Genomic DNA, 20,485 nt, shown 5'->3' on the forward strand with positions numbered 1-20,485 from the left:
TGACCCTTTGTAAGGCTGAGGATTTTCAGAGTAAACTGATCCCTGAGGTCCCCAAGGATGTTATTCTCATTTATTCACTCAGCCCTTTGAATGGAGCAGCCTGGGGTTGGCAGCAGTTCAGCAGCCCTGCATTCAGGGAGCACACAATCCTTTTTCTTTCAGGGGCCTTTCAAAATATGGCCCAAGGTTTGCCGAGGAGTTTGAAGGTCTGTCAGTCATGCAGCAAGTTACATTTCACTCCCAGCCACCACTGAAAACCAAGAGCAGAGAAGGGATAAAAGTAAGAAGCCCACAGTAAACGAAAATGAGGATCCCTCAGGACTATGCCTTCCTTGCCAGTGTGGCATGCTCTGGGGACATCCGTGTCTGCTGCTGCTGGGCCCCCATCAACCTGGCAAGGGCCCCGAGCCCCAGGACCAGGGTAGAGCGTGGCCCTTGTGCAGGAACAGCTGTACAATGGACACTCCCTTTCTCCAGGTGCTCAGTGGGCTGAGGGAACACCTCCAGTGCCATCTGTGCATCCACTGGCAGTCATTACCTCTGACAGCTGGCCCTCCTTTTCGGGAGGGAAAAGGCCCCTTCTTTGCATTTTCATTGCACAATGTTTGGGAATTGTCCCCTGGGACTGATAAGACAGAGACAGGTCTGTGAGTGTCCCAGAGGGAGGGAGGGCTATAGGAAAAGCCTCATGGTTATGTACCACTGTACCTGCCAACTGGTGTGTCACAAACGGCTAAAATTACCAGCCGGTCAATTATCTGATTAAAGAGAGCCTTTCATTTGAGATTAAAAAGAAAAGAAAAGGAAAAAAAAAAAAAAAAAAAAAAAAAAAAAAAAAAAAAATGGAAAGAAAAAGAAAATCCTGGCTGAAAGCAATACCTCTGCTAGGTTACCAAACTTGGTAGACATTGCGTTCTTTGCCTTTTCACTCTTGGCAGTGATAAACAGCAGAGTTAAAAAAAAAAAAAAAAAAAATCAAGGAACTTGGGAAGAATAAATATTTTGTATTAATCAAACATTTTTCTACATCTCATTCCTCTAACACAACATGTTCTCATTTATCTCCCTTTTCACAAAAAGGCCTTATATTTTAAAAGAAAGAATGACTGCTCATTTTACATATTTCCATTTTAGTTCAACTGATTAAATAAGGAACCTTCTCCAGGAAAGTTATTCGGGTTTCATTAGTTTACAGTTGCCTTGGAATCCCTTTGAATTACAGCGAGCATAAATTAACATTCTGTCAGCTAACATCAGAAGTACCTCTTTAAGGCTCCTGGGCTCAACAACGGCTGCTAAGGTTTGGGAATAAATGTACGATGTGCCGGGGCTTCACCAGCTGGTTAATGACCTGCCGCAGTAGTTATAGGGCCCAAGACGAAGCTGAGGAAGATTAACTAATCTGGCCAGTCACTGGTGTGCTGGCTCAGAGTGCTGAGCAGTGTGGAGTGCGTGATTGTAAACTTTATTGTTTGACCTCTGCTGAATTAGGAGCTGGGGTTTTGGGAAGGGAGAGAGGGAGGGGGCTTAATGTTTCATTAATAACGTTTCCAGCGTTTATCCTTTCCTGTTTGAGTAACTGAAAAGGTAATTTCCAAACACAGGAGTCAGCAAAACTGAGTTTCTTTCAAAAAATGCCATGTTCTCTATACACAAATCAAACAAATATGGTTCAAGCTGCAAATTATTCCTGCATTGCAACAGACGAAACTGGGGTCAAATGTAGTTGTTCTTTTTCATTCATGTCTATTCACATGGTTCATCCTTCAATTGCCAATCACCAAGCTACAGATGAAACCCTCCACAGAGTGCTACCTCTGCAAGCCACTAGCTCCAAAACCCCTCAAATTTCAATAAAATATGAAACTTTCCTGGTCTCACCCATCTCCATTGCATTTGATTTCCTATCCAGGCAATGTGAAAGAGTAACAGGAAGGGAGAGTGTTCATACAAGATTGGCATGGCTATGAAAAAAAATAGGTATGTTATTGTAGTTACAGTGCAGCTAAAATGAACTCCCTTTTAACACATCTTAAATCTTTTCACTTTCATGCAACTGTTTACTCTGCTACCCAACCAAGGGCATAGCGACAGTATCTCTTAAGTATGAAATATTTTTATAATGAAACACTCATCTTCTGGATTTCTTCATATGAGGGGAAAAAAGTATGTCTGATGTTAAACATATTTTCCTAGTTGGTTTCTGCTTTGGATAGAGGAAAAGACTTGGCAGAAAATATATTACCTTTTTGGTGTTATTCAAATTGTTACAAATTCTGTCTCCTGTCTTTCCCATGATACTGACCAGTACCAGCTTAGGTGGGAAACTGTGGAGTGATTCACCTAACGGAGAAATTTCCTCCAGTTCCAGGAGTTGGTTACATTGATGAAACTTCAAAGCATTTATTAAGCTTCCAAAGTTCCTTCATTAATATTTTCTATTTGAACTGAATGTTTCCATTAACTCTAGAAATCTCTTTTTTTAAATCCTTCTAAACTATTTATGTTATGTTTCAAAATCTCCATGAATTTTAAAATAACTAAATTCATGGCGGAATGCCTCTAAGTCACATTCAGCTGCCTTCTCATGCTGGAAGGATGAGTCTCAAATTTTAAACCCTTTGGTGCCTGCACTGCTACTGGCAGACAAATGCTCTGCCTTTCATACCTAATGCCCAGTGTTACCTTGATGTTCTCTGCACCCTAATTGGCTAATACAGTGATTAAACCAAACTGCAAGGACATACACCCAACAGCAGGAGGGTTAAAGCCAGTGGCTGGACCACTCTCCTGACGCAGGAAGTGTAGAAGGGATTACAGGAGACCTTTCCCCTGATAAGTAACAGCTATGTTAATTATGCAATAAAGCCCTGATGAATCACAGCTAAATCCAATAAAGGTAAGTGTGATAAAAGGGAGTGGGTTAGCTAGTGAGAAGAGGATAATGAAGGAGGAGGAGCTTTGAGGAAGAGGGGGATGGAAGAGTCCTGAAAAAGAAGGTTCCTAGGAGGGAGACTTACTGCCGTGAGGTCAATCTGGGTCTGCAGTTAGAGTCTGTTGTTGGAACCTGAGCCACAGTCTAGCCAGGTAAAAGCCTGCAGTCAGAGTCTGCAAACTAATGCATGTAATCATAGTTTAGCAGGAAATAACCAGCAGTCAGAGGCTGTAAGGGAAACCTACAGCAGGAGCTTGCTGCAGCCAGAGCCAGTGAATAGTTGGAGTCAGGATGGCCGAGCTGCAAAGAAGAATAAAGCAGGACCCTTCTCATGCTATGATAAACAAGAAGTCTGTGTCTCAGCTTATTTCTACCCTCTAACAAGAGGGCTGCTTGCGACATAGAAGAACCTGAGTTCTTCTAGCAATATCACTCTCACCTTCACTGTAATCCTCTCTCTCTCCTGTATCCCCATTCTTTCTGTAAGAAAGGAGGTGTTTTGGTATTATTTACACAAGAAGATTCCATGCAAACTGAGTGGAGAAATGGACTCAGTTCTCAAGAGTCCCCTGCTTGACACTTCCAGCTTGTTAGCCTAACTATTTTTCCACTCCAAATACACATATTGGTGTGGTTTATTCCTTATTGCTTTACTCTGCCTCTGTGCTGATCTGGGCTGAGCCTCAGAGAGAACTTTGTTAGGCTGGCTGTTGCTGAGGTGTTTGAATGACACTATGAAAAGCAGCAACAGGAACTTGCCAGAACACTGTCCCATGACTGGGTAAGTTTAAAAATTACTACTAGCAGAAGTATAAGGTATGATGTCAGCAGCCAGAGAGAATGAGAAATTACGGGAGTTTATTTTTCCTATTCCCACCCAGGATGAGTATTATATTTGGGATCAGATGCTACTCCAAACAGTGAGGGACAAAATGTTTGTATGGTTGCAACTAATGTGTCTCATCTTTTTTAACTCGGAAAAGGGTTCTCCCCACATCTGACTTTCACAGCTTTCCCTCTGTTAAGATATGACTGTCAGAGATATGTCATTCCATCTTAGTTTGACTAGAAGTATAAGGCTGTCTTGTTACTGCATGGACACAGACAGGCTTTTCAAATCCCTACAACAGAACTTGGGAGAGATTACCGTATTGTGCAGTGAGAGGAGTGAGTTGTGGAGGTTTAGAATCTTGAGCATTTACAGGGAAGGTTAAAGAGCTGTTTGCAAGGTGAAAGAAAAAAACAAAGCAAAAACAATTCAAGATCACAGCCACACTTTGGGAAAAGGAAAGGTTTTCTGTTACTGGGTAAACAAAGGGAACTCTAAGGGACTCAGAAAAGGCATGTGAGCCTTTAAAAAAGGAAGCATAACAAACTCAGGGAGTGAAGAAAGCTGCACACAATGGAGATGAGGAGCAGAGAGTTACCTAGTGTGAGAGTCAGAGATGTGCTATGGGCAGGGGCAGCTCTAGGTTAGATGAAACTGGGGGAGATATAAGCAAGGCAATAAGCAGCACCTGGACATCCTCACCTTTCCCACCTGTTACACATATAGCTAGAGAGAGAGGGAGGGTAATGGCACCTGGGCACCCAGAGTGACAGGTTCATCTAAAAAGTGCAAAATGAGATTAAGACTGCAAAATTATACCCTTCCTTTCCCTGTCATGTCTACACTGAGTTCTGCTCCTCTTCTGCCTCCTTTTGATTTTTATCCAGTCTGCCCCTTTAAAAACTCACAGAGTCCTATCTAAAGCTGAACTGGCTGTGAGAAACTGAGATATTATAGAAACCCCTCAGTGCCAATTTATTAATGTTACTGAGACTTGTCTACACTCAGAGTAGATGTATTGCTACAAGGGAGGCCTTCATGCAGCCAGAATCAGTACTCATGGCTCTGCTGAGATGTAATCTACTGTTAAAAGCACTGCTTAAACAAATGTTTGCATTGTAGGGCAGGTCCCCCCTGCCGGCCACCACAGCAGTCCAAAAAACACCACTTTCAATCCAGATACCCAGAGGCAGATCTGGAAAATTATCAGCTGCTTGGCAGTATTTAGTCATGGTTTTCTAAAGGCAAACCTAGCCAGCTAGTCCTGCAATGTGGCTGAAGGGTGGCATAGCCATCCATGTCACCATAGTGTGCCCAGCCAGCTCCCACTGCCCAGCTGGTGCAGCAAAGGGAGTGCCAGTACCAAAGGGTGTCAGGCACAGGAATGGGGACATGGTGCTGGAGATCACCCAGGTATCTTGGCTGTTTCATCTACAACAGGACCTCTGAAGAAGCCCAGGATGAGGAGAAAGTTGGCTGTATCATTCTGGCCCTCTCAGGGCTGAACGGGTTGACAAAGAATTATCTCAGGCACAAAGTGACTACCCAGGAGATTTGTTTTGCAAATGAAAACTACTTTAAACTTCCCTGCAGGTAGTCCCTCACATTTTGGAACCATGAATTAGTGGCAAATTGAAGCTCACTGAGGTAAAAAAACATGTCCCAGTAGTGGCCAGAAAGATTATAAGAATGAGAGAGTCTTATGCATGGAAAGATATTGCAAATTTTTCAAAAACCCATAAAAAGAGCAGGGCTTTATTAAAACTGGTTCTTCATAGCAAAACAGCTGATGCTCTGATCATTTCTCTTTATGACTCCCTGAGTTAAACAGAGGTTGCAAGTCCACTGCAGAGGTCAACATCTATTCTAAAGATGGATGCTTGTGTTCACAAACTGGTTTAGGATCCAGGCCTCTTTCTTTAGTTGTCTCAGTTCTCTCACACAGTGAAACTTTTGCAGTTTCATTCCAAGCACTTTGATGTTTTCTCACTGATCTCTTGAATTTAGGACTAAAAGGGGCCATTAGATGTCTACTTGATTTCTTGACTATAGATGACCTGGAAATTTTACTGCCTACATTTGATTTGAACTCAGTTAAATGAATATGACTATTATACATCTTCCAGAAAAAAAAAATAAAATTATCGTTAATCTGAAGTTGGCAAGACAACAAACTCTTCCTTCCCTTAATAGCCTCTTTCAGTGGTCAATCCCACCTTCCTTAAAAATTCCCTCTTGTTCCAACCTTCTCTTTCTTTAAAGCATTTAAGCCTCTTATCCTATCACAGGAGGCACTGCTAATGTTATTTTTTATAACTTTACAATGTCATTATCTGCTTCTGAGCCCTAGGTGTGCTTGGATGGGTACAGATACACAGGCAGTATGAGGTTTGTAAGTAGAAATATGTCTTTCCTTAGGCAAACTGCTGTAATTGGAAATGGCTGACAAATCCCTCTTTACTCTGAAATAGAAGCAGCAAGCTTTAAAATTAAATGCAAGTTGAGAACAATTATCCAGAGCACAGGAGGAGTTCAGAAGTGCTTATGCATGTGAGAAGGGCACTTTTTCATATGGTTTATTTTCTTTTAAATATGGGAAAAATATGGAGCAAAGTAGAGTTATGTTACTGCAGCCCTCCCCAGCAGCCACGCAAAGCCAGAGATGAGGAAAGCTTTCCTCTCTACCTTCGGCAAGCCCGCAGCCGGCTGTGCAGCTGGGATTTGTCACAATGTCAAACAAAACGCCTTTCAAAAGCATTCCACGGGGACCTGCGGCCCTCTGTGCCACAGCCACATCCATGCAGAGTGGTTTGCAGGGGAAATAGCTGGGCAGGCTTTGTCTAGGGCACACTGCTGGAGATGCCATGCTGCTACAGGCATCTCTCGTGCAGCACGCTAGTATAGGGTTACTGTTAACATGCATATTCTGTCTCTGTTTCACCTACAGAAGCCTCAGTATTGTGACCAAAGCAGTAGGGATGGCAGAGAAAGGGAGGATCTTGGAGGGCTTGACAGGCAGAAGGATGATGGGTTCAGCATGGAAAAAGTCAGACTTTCAGAAGTGCTTTTGAAAATCTTTCCACCATAGCGAATGCTGCAAATTATGTGCTCATGAGGAGCTTGCCATATGCATTTGAGTCCACTGTACTCAGTTATTTTCAGTCAAAAACATGTTTTAAGATTGCTGCCACAGTAGCCAGTATCACAGGAAAGAGATTGATCATTATGATGTTATGTATCTTAGGTAAAATATCTCATGTAAAGCAAGGTAAAATCAATACCAATAAATCAAACACTCACACAGATACTTTATAAACTGTAGCCCTGTTTCAAGCCTGAGGTGTCTTGGTTTTCTGAAATTTTTTTCCCAGGGAATTTTCTGTAAACAAGAGACATGCTTTGTAACTGTACTGTGTTTACATTCTTTCATTAGGAGGGACTTCTTGATGTCCCTCTGCTCTGACCAATTTGATTGAAGAAGTTTGTCTGTTTCACCAATTGAATTAGTCTGTGTAGAATAGTATAAAAAGGGAGACATATCCCAAAAATAAAGGAGTCATTTTCAGCCTTCTGAAGTCAGAGTCTTGTGTTGTTGTGGTGTACAACAGCATCAATAAACAGCACTTTTGTGGTCTTTATTCAGTAGAAAAAGCAAAAGACAAATTAACATGCTGATAAAAATAAAACACAGTTAGCAGGTCTGCTTTCCCAATGAAATCAGAACTGAGAAGCTTTAATGCTCTGAGGTATTTATTTGTTGTTGTTTCTTATTTTATTTTTACTTTATTACCCTCTTCCAGTTGTCACAATTCATAACAGGCTTAGAGAAAGTCAAGTGTAACTAAAGGCACTGCCAGAATTCTCTGTTGGTCTCATTGTCAATATGACACTTTTCACTAGATTTTTATCTGACTCAACCTGCAGAATAGACAAAGGCAATCTCTAGCACTAAAGTTCTCTGACAGGAAGTATCAAACTGCTGTCTTCTTTTCAGAAGAGGCTAATAGAAACTGTAGATAAACAAAAGAGAAATATTGTCCTGTTAATTTATCCTAACAGAATCCAGTTAATTTTCCTCCTAGGTGGATTGTATTTTGCACGAAGGAGACCAAAGATTTGCGTACTGCAAACAGACTTCTGATAGGATCTTAACCTGCTGTGACTGAAGATACTGAGAGGGCATATAATTGAAGGTAGTTTTTTTTTTTTTGCTACAGCACAAAACACAGCTGGAAGTGGCAAGCGAGTCTCTGTGGGTTCTTACGGTGCAAAAGTGACTTGAGCAGCCATGTAAAAACTTGGGACAATAATAGCAAGTAACTCTCTCCCTTGGCTTTTTTTTTTTTTTTTTCCATAGTTTTTAATTGTATTAACCTAGATCACACAGACAATCTGAATTCCAGTATGGCTCCACGAAAGTTTCATTAGGAGGCCAAGGCAAGATTCATCTGCTGTCATAACCTTTGATAGCCTCCACATTATAATCTTCAAATTTAACTTCCCTGCCAGAGAAGCTGCGTGCAAAATTTCCACTTTAATGTTTGTCTTCTGTAGATTAATATCAGAAGTGAGCTGGATTCAAGAGCTGACCTATTTCTCCCTTTCTTGACTACTAAGGAAACTAAAGTCTAAACTTAAAATCTGTTCCCTTGACTGAATCAAGGCCACTGAACAACATCTGCTTGGGAAGCTTGAATAAGGATGAAGACTGTGGCTCAGACTCTTTCCCCAAAAAACTGATTACTGCTAAGTAATTGTGAACAAATCTCCTTTTTCTCTTATCTATTCCAGCAAAATGCACTTACAACCAAATGTGAAGTTTTATAACTATACACTGATGAAAGGCTTACTCTCATAAACAAGTCAGGGAATATCATCAACATTGTTGTACTTTACAATGGATGTATACGTTCTAATACCCTTGGATGAGACATTACTCTCCTGAAAAATATGAATGTTCTCTAATTCTAGCTTGTACTTCCTATTCCCAAGGTTTTTTCTGCCTTTGAGAGAATGAAATCAATCATCATAAAATTGTCCTTAAATGTCCCCTACCTTACACTTCAAGGAGATGCAAGGACTCCTGTTAGAGCTTTGCAGTATAAAGCAGCCACGATACTGCTGTGTCCCAAACCTTAATGCACCTGTGGCAGGAGGGTGCTAGAAGTTTCCAGGTGCTACAGAGCTGCTGGTTCCCCCTTCACAGTGCCTTAATCCCTGATGAATATTTAGGTTCTAAAGTCAGTAAGAAGAATAGCTGATGCCAGCCATGGCTCTAAACCAGATGTGAGTATGGCTTTCTAAGATATATGATGTGCAAGATTTCAGCACAGTGTTCTGAAGGCATTTTTAGAGAAGGAGGAAGGTAGAAGCCAGGAACATGTTATGAAAACACAATAAATAAGTGAACCACTCCCAAGCAGGTAAAGAAATGGCCCAGTCCCCTGCAAATGCACTCCTTATTGAGCAAGGCTGGATCACTCCTCTCTGTGTAGAAAGAGAGCACAAAACTGGCTATTTTAAGTTGTTTCACTGTTAATGACAGGCAGGAAAGACGTAACTAAAGTCCTCCCACAGTGGAGTGGCTGAGGGGAAAACATCACTGTCAAACACAATCTCAGATAGGTAGGGAAAAACGGGTGTTAGTTCCTCACACTCACACACATGTACACACCAGGCTCCACCTCAGAGCCAGCCTGAGCACTGTTTTTTTAGGACAACTAAAAAAATTTAATATAACATTTTAGTATAGCTAAATATGGTCATTTTCTTTGGAGAAGAAAGTCCTTTGGAATAAAATCAACAGTGCCAGCACTAAATACGAAGTACTGGTAATACAGTGACACTTACCTTAGATAACCAGCCAAAGGACTGACAGAGAGCTGTGCTGCTTGGTAGGAGAAATCTCCTGCTATTCAACAGAGCTGAGTTAATAATTGATTTTTTGTTTTTCTGACCTCCTAAATAAAGCACTGCTGAAAAAGGAAGGAGAGTGTAAAAAGACAATATTTTGCTCCAAATTAAATTGATTTTTAGGAGATTCCTGCTAAACTGAGAAACTGAAAATATTTCCATAACAGTTTAGGCCTTTTGAACAGAAATAGGGCATTTGAAATAAAAGGTAATGCTTTGGCACCATGCATAAACATGCCTTTTTTTTTTGCTTAGTTCCATAGAAATTAAGGGAGTGGCATCCACATTGAAGTATATTAGGAAAATTTATAGGTGAGGTTGGCATCCCAAAGGAAAAAAATGGATGCCTTTGTCTTTGAGGCACTCACTATGAAAATCTCAGACTGATTCCTGCCCTTCACTGAAGGAATGGGGAAACTAGGATTTCCCTGATGTGTGTAGGAACAGTGTGGTGGAACTCTCCATAACCAAGAGGAAATGCTCTAAAAATCACCACCTTTCCAAAAACACTGGTGCCATGAAGCTGGATACCAAATAAATTATTTGAATAAAGCTTTTTAGCCAACTCAGATTAATAGCAGCAGAATGACTGAAACACCCTTTTCTGGTTTATTGCTAACAAAAGGAGACCCTGCCTGAGATGGCAGCATCTCCACAGGTGTTGTGAGATGATCTCTTCAGGTGGGTGCCATTATCTGAGCTGTATTTGTTACAGATCTGTTACAAATGATACTAACTCCAATGCATTTAGTGCATTCCAGAAGGCCCAAGGAATCATTTTTGGAGGCAGCTGCAAAGGCAAGCACAGTGCAGCTCATCTGGCAGTAGGCTGGTGCACCCTCACTCTCCTCTCTGCTTTGTCTGACTAGCCCATGCTCTCCAGGCTTCCCCTCTTTTCCATCTCCTCTGCCCCTCTCACAGTGTTAGTGTGACATGAGAAAAGTATTTTAAAAAACCAGCATTGAGTGGGAGATTTGATTCTGGTGCTTTATTCCAGGCATCATGTCTATAATGCAGCAGGAAAGAGATTTAAATTTGTTTTTGATTAGGTCTCACTGGAAGACTTATTAAGAGCACAGGCCAGTGGAATTGTTGCTTGTGCTGTGCAGACGTCAGTTAGCTGGACAATAAAGATAGCTCATTTTATATTGGCCTCAAATGAAACAGTGCTCCATTTTGATTATATGGATGTAAAATATCTTCCGTATTACACATTTGATTTGTAAATGTAGTGAATGAAAAAAAGTAAGCTCAATACTAAATTAATAAAGTTACTTAATTTGGACAGGAGTTAAAATCAGTATGGAAATACTTCCCATAATATAGTAAAATATAAAAGGAGTTTTATATAACAACATATCTTTTATATGTATGGACATATATGCACAAACACATCCAAAGGATTTATGTATACACATACATATGTATATACCCACACATATACGTGGATAGATAGACATACATGACTGCAGAAATACGTAAAAATTGAGAAGAGAGAATTCTTACTGAACCTTGACAAATGCACTTTAATACAAATATAATTGCATCTACACTGGGCAGCTTTGAATACAAAATCTACTTTCTAACCTGGATCTCTCTTCTTGCCAATTAAAATGGGAAATCTTCTTTTGAAGAGTATTCATTTACATCCCAAGCTGCTAAGCTACAGAACAGAAGGGTACTGTTATGCATCTCTTGTTTTCAGAGGCCACACCTCTGCATTCAAGGACACCAGCTCATATTGGTTGTTACCTTTGAGAGCAAGTCTTTTTACTGAAGCTCTTGAAATTCTAGTCAAGTAGTGAGAATTTTGCTATTAGAATAAAAAACAATTTTATTCACAATCTGCATTATATATTGCCTATAACCTCATTTTGTCATTCCAAAATGCAACAGGAGAAAAACAGAAGTGTCTTTGACTATGGTTTTTTTTTTTTTTTTTTCCTACAGGCTGGCACCGTGGTTCTCCCACACTGGTCCTACTTTTGTCATTTCTCTTGAGAATTTCTGCAATGATTCAATCCTAGAGAATGGTCGACCCAGTAGACTGTAGCTTCAACTCCTGCTACCTCCTCTAAGGGGAACCAGAAGCGCACTTCTACCCTATTAGTATCTCTATTAGCCAACCCCATAGGAGTCAAATATGAGATACCTGTGGTTTTAAAAGTAAAGCTCAGCTACGTCCCTATAGAATGGTTATGTAGTCACATAAGTTTTAGTCTATACATCATTCAGAGCCATAACAGTCTATAGGGCTCTTCCAGGTTTCACCCATAACCTACTGGAAATGTGTCTGTGTAAATGAGGATTAGCACAACTCGCTCTGACACAATGGCACCAATGTAATCTAGAATCTGTAGCATGGTAGTGTGTGATTCACTTTAATTTTGCTGCTTGCAATGAGACAGCCATATAATTTGTAGGCTAGAGGTAGCTTATTTGCCAGTTCAGAGGGAGGCCGTGGCAGCCTGGCCCTCTACAATAAAATAATATATTTTTGTGATTATTTATTATTGATAATAATAGATTTTTGTGATTATTATTACCAGATCCTCGGGTACCTTGTAACAAAGCTCCTGGATCTGTGCTCCACACACCACTGGTGGCTGCAGAATATCTGCAAGGGTGATGGCCACAGCACTGTGTCTCAAGGTGCTGCTTTAATTCTGTGTTTCCAGCCACTAAACAGCAGGAGAAGGCTTATAAATGCGGATGAGATTTCTTTGTGCTCTATTTTCACTTGCTGTACTTGCTAAAGAAGCAGTAGGTGATGAAAAGGACAGGATGAAAAGTGATGTGTATGGCTGTGAAAGAGAGAGAAAAATACAGCTGGGCATCTCTAATGAGGTGCAGTCCAGTTTTTAAAAAAAAAACATAAAAAATTGTTGGGCTGCGCGCCCTAGAGAAACACAGACCCAGATTCTTTGCAAACAGGAACTAATTGCTAAAAGCTCTCCAGAGGACTTTTTTTCATTCCTTTCAGTTAGCATTGGCAAAAGTTTAGAAATTTCATCAAGAGGAATGATCTCTTATAAGTCCTTCTTTCTTAAATCTTTTTTCCCTCCTTACTGATGTGAGGATTGGCACCAATTTAAGTAACTTCTTTCATCTCTGAACATGGACTTCCTTAAATTGGTTTAACAATTTAATCCATTTAGCTGAAGTCCATTCCAGTCAAATCCATTCAAGAATTGCATGGAACAGACCCTCAGTGTTTTACTCAAACCACTGCTCCATTTTAGCAACTTCAGTCAGCAAGCTCACATTGCACCATTTTTTTGGTAACACACCCTGACACTCTCAGCTGAGTCCAGCACAACTTAGGGGGTATTTTGAGTTGGTTTCCAGTGAGAGAAATCTCAGTGTCTTGGAGATTGACTGTGGCTCTACAGGTATGCTGGCTTTATTTACACCTTCATGAAAGCTACTAAAATAAAGGCAATCATGTGTGGTCTCCACAAAATCTCTGTAGCATGGGGCCTACACATTACAGCAATACCACTATTCCTAAAAGTAATCTTTCTCTAGAGCTTTCTGTAAATATCAACAATATTGCAGGATTTTATTGAGGTTTTTTCCCCCAATGAATTGTTCAAGTAGTAGCAAAGATGACTGTCAGTCTGGTATTTTGCCTGTGTTATAAGGAAAGTAAGAGAAGGGAATTTATAGGTCTGCTAACATTTTGCCCAGTTGGGCAGCAGCACTCTGTGAGCTTTGCTGGGTGCTGAGGCATGTGGGAAAACCCATTGTCACTGACACAGCATGGGACCAGGCTGACCCTTTGGCTCTTCCCATTTACCCCTTCCAGCCTGCAGCCTGCAAATTACAGGCTGCTCTCCCACTGCAAAACACACATGCTCCCATCCCCCAGGTTTGTTATGTTATTTTTGTGTTCATGAAAACATTGAAAGTCCGGGTAAAAGGGACAAATAGTCCAGATTTGAAGATTTTCCATCTAGACCAAAAAAATGCTGCATGGCATATGTGTTTAGCATTAGCAGGAAAATAAATGTGCTGTTTTCAAATTTTTGCTTCAGGGTCAGCCAACATCAGTCTACCATGTAACAGCTTTGAGGGGGGAAAAAAAGCTTCACTTAAGGATACATCTGCCAGAGTAAACAGTGCCTCAAACCAGGGAAATCTAAAGCACATGCCTTATTGTCAAGTTTGGTTTAACTTGTTTTACAAATCAAAACAGCAGCTCAGTTTTTAAAACCTATTTTTAGAGTCCACTAGTGTTTTATCAAGTAGTATAAAGACCTACATTACTGTTTCAGTACTTGTATTTTAAATCAAATATGATGTACCAATTTCTTTTCCATGAATTAATGTCTTATCCTATTCTGACATGCAGCTCTTCCTACCTCTTCATGATTTCTCATAAATCAGAGAATCAGATTCCCTATTTTAAGTGTCCTGATACACCCTGTGCTTTGTGGGCAATTTTTTTGTAGCCACTGAGTCTTCTCGTGAAATATGTTAGTGTTCCCTGTAGAGTGAGAGCAACTGATCCTCAATCCATGCTGGAAAAACACAAAATTTTTGTGAATTTGTGTGAATAGGTTTTGTGCTCAGAATTGACTTCTCCTTAAGAAGCAAAATACATACCAAATGAGAAACCTCCTGCACTTAGGGAATTTGCAGACAATTCTTCCGATTAATGTGGGAGTATTTGCATACATATCTGAGGGAAGAATTTGGCTCTTTGCTGTTAAAATAAAACACTGAACAGTATTTAAGGAGCAAAACCAAGCCTGGAATGTTTTGAAGACATTTCCAAGAACCTCTAAGAAAGGAAAAAGTCTTTGCCAAACATAGACAAACCTCATCAAACCCTATAGCTTCCTTTCAACTTTTATTGTTTCTGTTCCTGCACAAACCAAGCCTCAGCAGGTACTCCTGCTTGCTTTACTGCGGCTGAAGTTCCACGATTATTTTATTCCAGTCGGAGCCGTGTTGAAAGGGGGTGGGTGGGGTGCTTCCTTCTCCCTTTTTCACCTACCCAAAGCCACTTGTGCCCTTGCAGCTGTGAGTAATTTGTTTGGTTCTGCAGGGAGCCGGACCAGGGAATGGACGTAGTTAAAAATCAGCTTTTCCTCACCCAGCCCTCCATTGTGCCTTGCTTCTCCAGCACTGTTGGATGAGCACTAATATGAGCACATGGAAAAGATGTGGACATGTGACCAATGAAGAGAGAGAAAGAGCTGCTGTTTTCCTCACAGCCCCCCTACACAACACTGGCTGAAGCAACCATGCAACTTTGGCCTAAATCTAAGGATAGTAGGCCGGTATCAGTCTCACTCAAGAACTGTTCTAAGGTGAGTGGTGTTTAAACACTCTTCAAGTTTTCATTAAATATAAACAAGGTTGTTTTATTAAAAGAAAAAAAAATTACATTTAAGTATTCCATTTCTACATCTCAGGTGTCAACCATGCACATTGATGCATGATAGATAAGGGGAAACTTAAATGGAAAGAGATTCCTATTTATTGGTGTTTGTGTTGTTGGATCAATTATATGCAACAGGGCTTAGCATGTATATTGGGAAAGACCAATTTAAAGTTAAATTTTCTCTTTTTTTAGTGTAAATTTTTGCATTTGTTCATTTTATGTGAGTAAAATACACATAGTTACCAGACAGTCTACTTCACTATAATTGTGGTTTTTGATGTCATGGTGGAGCACTGAGAAAGCACTGGATGCCACCGTAGTAATAAAATTCAGTTTTCAAAAATCTCTAACTATCAAGAATTTATTATAAAATATTACCCAAAGCAAGCAAACGTAAGAGATGGTCCATTTTATATGAAAATCTATTAAAACTGAAGCCAGCTCTCTAGAATATCCAAAGAATTAAGTAATTGATGTAAGTTCAAAAGGTAAAGAGATTAAAGCCATGCTTAATGTCTCCAAATGTTGAAGTCCATTCAAATCTTCGAGCCATTACTAATTCCAGAAGGACTGGTTATGTGTGACTGACTGCTCAGCAATACCAGTTTGTGTCCAACAGATCCCATATCTTTCAATAAATCTGCATCAGATTCAGGCATTCAGGTGTGAAACTGGAGTGAGATCAAATTTTGGTTTCAGCCAGTATGTTAGCAGTGGTAGAGTGCAGTTGGATACAAGGAATGAAGGAAGTAAAAGAACATTTGATTCCTGCCCAACATCAGCCAGAGTGTTCTGACATGGGAGGAAATGTAACTTTTTATAAAAGATTGGTGTTTGAAGTGTTTCTTCTCTCTTGTGCAGCAAGAAGCACTGATTCAGCTTCCCAACATTCTTGTGAAAATTGCTTAAATGGCACATGCTGGAGCTTCCTGTGCAGGAACTCAGGAAGGTACATGACTCTTCAGGAGCACTCAAGAACAGGTAACCTCACCAGGAAAGGATTTAAACAAGGGGGTCCACACAGACACGATTCTACAGGAGGGAAAGGGGAGGTGGGGGACACAATTAAATAGTAATTTGGAAGGGGTGAACGCTCCATAGGAGAGGAGATCACCTCTGGCTGGCTGGTTAGATCATCATCACAGCCTCTTCTTGCCCCCATTGATGTCCCAGACAAAGGCAATGTTGGGTGGCCATGGCCAGGAAAAGAAACCTCACTCACTTCTCAGGACAGTACCCAGCAGCCTGCAAGAAAAATGGGGCCATGTCCTGCCCAAACAGCTCTGAGGTGGCCCTGCTGTCACTTCTTATCACCAGTGCTCAGCGTTTAGGTGTGTTTCAATGCTCAGCCATGTTGAGTGTCTCTTGACAGTCCTGAGTGTGCCTTGGGTCCCTGCAGAGGAATGGGTGACCCTGAACACTCACAGACAATCTTCACATCCCAAAAGAAAGGCCATCCCTCATCAGTTCCTTTTTTTCATGCTTTTCCATCTCTTCTATGTCTTCCAGTTTGGATCTTGTACTTCAGTCCCAAAAGCTGCCCTTCCTGCCTAGAGGCACTGTCCATCCCTTGCATGGGTGAAACAGATGGTGGACACAGATAGTAATTTTGCCCCATTATTTAGCAGCTGTAAAAGGAAAAATTACCTCAACCGATTCCCTGCATACTAATGGCCCCAGCTTACCCATGTAAATTCCTTTTATTTACTAAAGATATTGGCAAAGAGCTGCTTCCCCATCCAGCAAGTCTCCATCCATCTGGAGGTCTGGGCTGTCTGTACACCTAGTGTTGACAGCAAGTGTCTCAGTCTTTCAAGATTTCAAGCCATTAAGGACTCCAAAGAAGTATAAACTTCTTTCAGGGCAGGCTCAGTTGTGCCTGTCCAAGAACAGCACAAATGAGGTGTGGATCCGATCAGCTACATACATTCCTGTCGTGGTGGTGTCATATGTAAACAGCTTTTCCAAATCTACTCATTGACTGCAGGCTTCTGTCATGTTTGGGAAAGAGGCTGGAGATCTTGAACAAATGTCTTGCAGCACTGCCTTGTGGAACAGGACAGCTGAGACACCAGCCCACTTGGATCCTTGTGCAGAAAACCTTTGTTGTCAAGAGCCAACAGCTCTCATTTTGCTTCAGACTCAAATTTAGTATGCAGACATTCAGCTCAGAGGAAACCTTTTAACAGCAGCTGGCCATTTTAATTATAGAAAGAATATAAACAATAAATTTCTAATATTAGATACATTTCTCACAGTCCTTGTTTCTGAAAATAATGTCTTAGGACCATGTCCAAGCCCCACTGAATCAGTGGAAAGTGTCCCACTGACCTCATTGTGATTGGATCAGGGCCTTAGTTTCTTAAAATAAAATTTTACAAGGTACAGGCTAATCCTATTTCACATATTTTTAGTTAAATGGCTAAAAGTTTTTTTTTGTCTCCATTAAGATCCATAGAAAACCAAGACACAGCCACAATCTTGGCACCAAATATTCTATAAGGAATTCAAATACAAATAAGGAATGGGGTTGAAATTATTTTACACTTGGGCTTCAAAATGGTGGGTTCAGAGCACAGGTCCTGGGAGCAGCTGTGAGGGCCCAGGTCACTGGAAAGAGGTGGCTCGCCTTCCCCTGGAAAAGCAGCAGTAAGCCAAGCACAAAGCTGCAGGCTGTGCTCCAGAGTGCTTACCAAATTCCACCAATATTTCATTTGTTTAATTTTTCATGTGTAGCCAAGCTCTAGGCAGCTGTAAGGAACTAGAGCTACCAAAACACTGCGTGACAAGCTGTGCCTGCAGTATGTCCACCCACACCAAGCCTAGAAAGCAGTAAAGCACTCCCAAGAACATCTGATTTTGTGACTTTCCAGCCCATAAAGTTTCAGATAAGCTTTAGATAAGTAAATGAGGGCGGCAGGATGAAGTTATCCAAACAAAAGTATCAACCTGCTCCTTTTATTCTATCCCCATCCACTGGTGCAAACTGAAAAGGAAACATCTTGCAAGAAGCAGGGAGGTTGCTAGGAGCAAGCAGAGTCAGTCACACGCAAACAGAGGTTATCCTTCCTGCTCCCAGAGGAAATCCCCATCTTTGTCACTGCAGTAGCAGCCAGGCCATCAGTCAGAGACCCCCTGCACAAATATCTACAGCATGGCAAAAGGTGTCATTTCCAGAAAATGTAAAAACTGTAAGGGAAAAAGAAGAGAAAGAAAACCACATGAAAAAGAAAATCATGAAAGTGAAAAAATACAGGAGACACAAATGGAAAGTTAACGTTCCCAATGCACACAGTTACTGCCACAATATTTCTGGTTTGCCTTGGTTTGCTTTAGTTTTAACTCTGTGAGCTCATGTTGCCTCTTGTGAAGTTTAAGGACCCTGCTCCTAGCTCTATGAAAATCCTGTAACACCCTCCTGGCAATCCTGATCAGCCCTGCACACTCAAAGGCAGAGTAAAAGCTGGGGCAAAAGTGGTACCATGCCCCAAAGCAGACCTGCCCCAGTCAATGCCATCTTTAGAAGGCCTGGTACAACCCTCCAAATTCATCAGTTTTAATGGTATCTGGATGTGGAGTTCAGATAAAATGCATGCAGCCTGGGTTGCAATTAAAGTGCACTCAAACCTGACACATTCAAAGAGTATTTTGACACATTGGCATGTAGATATAAGTGCCATAGGTCAAATGAAAGAGAAGGGGCTAGAAAAACACCAGGAAGACAAAATGAATCCATGACAGCACCATCCAATTTCACCATCAGGAATAATGTATTTATTTTATGCCTGAGCCAAGATTTAAATTGCCAACAGCTTTGTCATCATACCCTTTCACCCCTGGCTCACTTTTGCATACAGCATATCACAAGACACAACAATTCATTTTCTCCTGTCTCACTTCCTGTCAAGTCCTGCTGCATGTTGTATAGGGATTTCTTGCCCCATAACTGGGGATTAAATAGTCAAGTGATCCAACAATGCAGGCTAATGCACACTCTGTTTGATATTTCCAGCTTGTCTTAGCCTGATCTTGCCTCTGCTCCCTTGGCTTTCTGAACACATGTTCATATTTTAAGTTTACAAAGATATTTTTCCCTAAGCTGAAGAAGATCTGAATGGCTGATCCTAAACAGGGGCCTGTTCAAAAAGTAGGCAAGTCTGCTTGGGGAGCCATCTAAGCAAGGTGTGATCATGGCCTTTTTCCTCTGCAATATCTGCTTAAACCCACTAGAGCCTAACAGAGGTAGAAAGAGCCTGTCCTGGCAGCTTGGCCCCCCAGATCCTCTGAGGCAGCACTGAATCAGCCCCTGCATTATATGCCTCTCCTCGGTAATTTAGGAAAGGAGTCATATAAACAACAGAAGGGCTGAAAAATATGCTTTAAAATAAGATACACAAAGAACAAGTTCTTTTGTCATCAAAAAGAATATTAAGAGTGAATCTTGTAAGATGATGCAGTGATGTGCGGGTTGAAAAGAGAACAGGTTCTTAGATGAGCTTGTCTGGCAGCCCTAAGATTAGGTCAGTTGGTTAGCTCATGGTGCTAATAATGCCAAGGTTGTTGGTTTAACCCCCTGTGTGGGCCATTCACTCCGGAATTAGACACAGGGATCCTTCTGGGTGCCTTCCAGCTTGGAATACTCCATGATTTTTTGTGATAATTCTCCTGAACCAAATTACCTCTCAAATTAATCCTGATTTTTTTGTAGATCAAATGTTACTATTTCCAAGCTTATTTGGGTGATTGGTATTGAACATCTTGGCCAAAAAATTTAATAAGATTTATTCTTGGCACACATTCAAAGGGTTATTCAGTGATCATGATCTTGTGATTTCAGGAGAACAGCTGGTCACTCCAGTTCCACTGTGCTGCCCCAGTTCTTGGATTAGATGACTTAACCATTCTTAATCTTTTTTTCCATTAATTTTTTTTTCATTTAGTTGACAAATATATGTTGTTTTTCAAAAGAAACTGGTTTGCAGCTCTTCTACAACTGACCTTCCAAAAGATTTGTGCAACTACAATTTACATTTGCAAAAAAGTGCACAGTAAGCAAATGAAGATGCTTGGAAATGCAGCCATGGGAAAAGGTTTCTAGATGTCATAGAAATGTCTATAAATAAGTTTTCTCACCACTTACCCTAGTGGTTTAGCAATCCAGACTGAGGGTAACATTTTATGTCCATGTAAACTATATCATTTCCATTGGCTTTACAGGGGATCTGACACTGAACCCAATGCTCAATTTTGCATTTTTGTGTTTAGAATCTGCAGACAGGAGAACAAACATCTATTTGTAGTTGTACTCCAGTCATTTTTAACAACAATGTGCAGAAAAGTTAAACTATCCACATTCATCTGCAAGAGGAAATGCCTCATAAACTCAAAATGCTGCACTAAGGACCCTTTCAGTTTT

At 40.8% G+C, this 20,485-nt stretch overlaps 1 protein-coding gene across 2 annotated transcripts in view; it reads right to left on the bottom strand.

Moving 5' to 3' along the window:
- Window positions 1-514: 514 nt before the first annotated feature.
- The window catches only part of LOC310907637 (ectonucleotide pyrophosphatase/phosphodiesterase family member 1-like), a gene marked incomplete at its 5' end in the record, with an annotated part of 520,596 nt that continues 500,625 nt past the window's right edge, over window positions 515-20,485 (bottom strand). For both annotated transcript variants that reach the window (XM_083858016.1, XM_083858017.1), the window contains one exon: window positions 515-524. The remainder of the gene's footprint in view (window positions 525-20,485) is intronic.

This window comes from Zosterops lateralis (genome assembly GCF_965231275.1).
Source record: "Zosterops lateralis genome assembly, chromosome: 3".
Lineage (NCBI taxonomy): Eukaryota > Metazoa > Chordata > Aves > Passeriformes > Zosteropidae > Zosterops > Zosterops lateralis.